We start from the raw sequence: 338 nt of genomic DNA on the forward strand, positions 1-338 counted from the left end.
GTAATTTCCATTAAGAACTATCTCTACATTCTTTCCCGAAGCATCGTTGCTCAAACAATAAATAAATAAATTAAAGATCGATTCAAAATATTCGAGTAGATAAGACAATTATTTACATATTTTAATGAAAGATATACACGCGTGTTGAAAATTTGAAAGAAATCGATGAACCTTCTAAAAAATCTAGAGAAAAGACTACTGGATAATTGATAGACAAAGTTGAGAAATATTATCGACGACCCTGTCGAGACGGGGGAGGAGGGAGTAACTCTCGTCGCGAGGAGAAGAATTGGAGGGGTTAAACGACGAGCCACTAGAAAACAATCCCCCGGCCGCAT

This window comes from Apis dorsata, unplaced genomic scaffold, assembly GCF_000469605.1.
Source record: "Apis dorsata unplaced genomic scaffold, Apis dorsata 1.3 scaffold_256, whole genome shotgun sequence".
In the NCBI taxonomy this organism is placed as follows: Eukaryota; Metazoa; Arthropoda; class Insecta; order Hymenoptera; family Apidae; genus Apis; species Apis dorsata.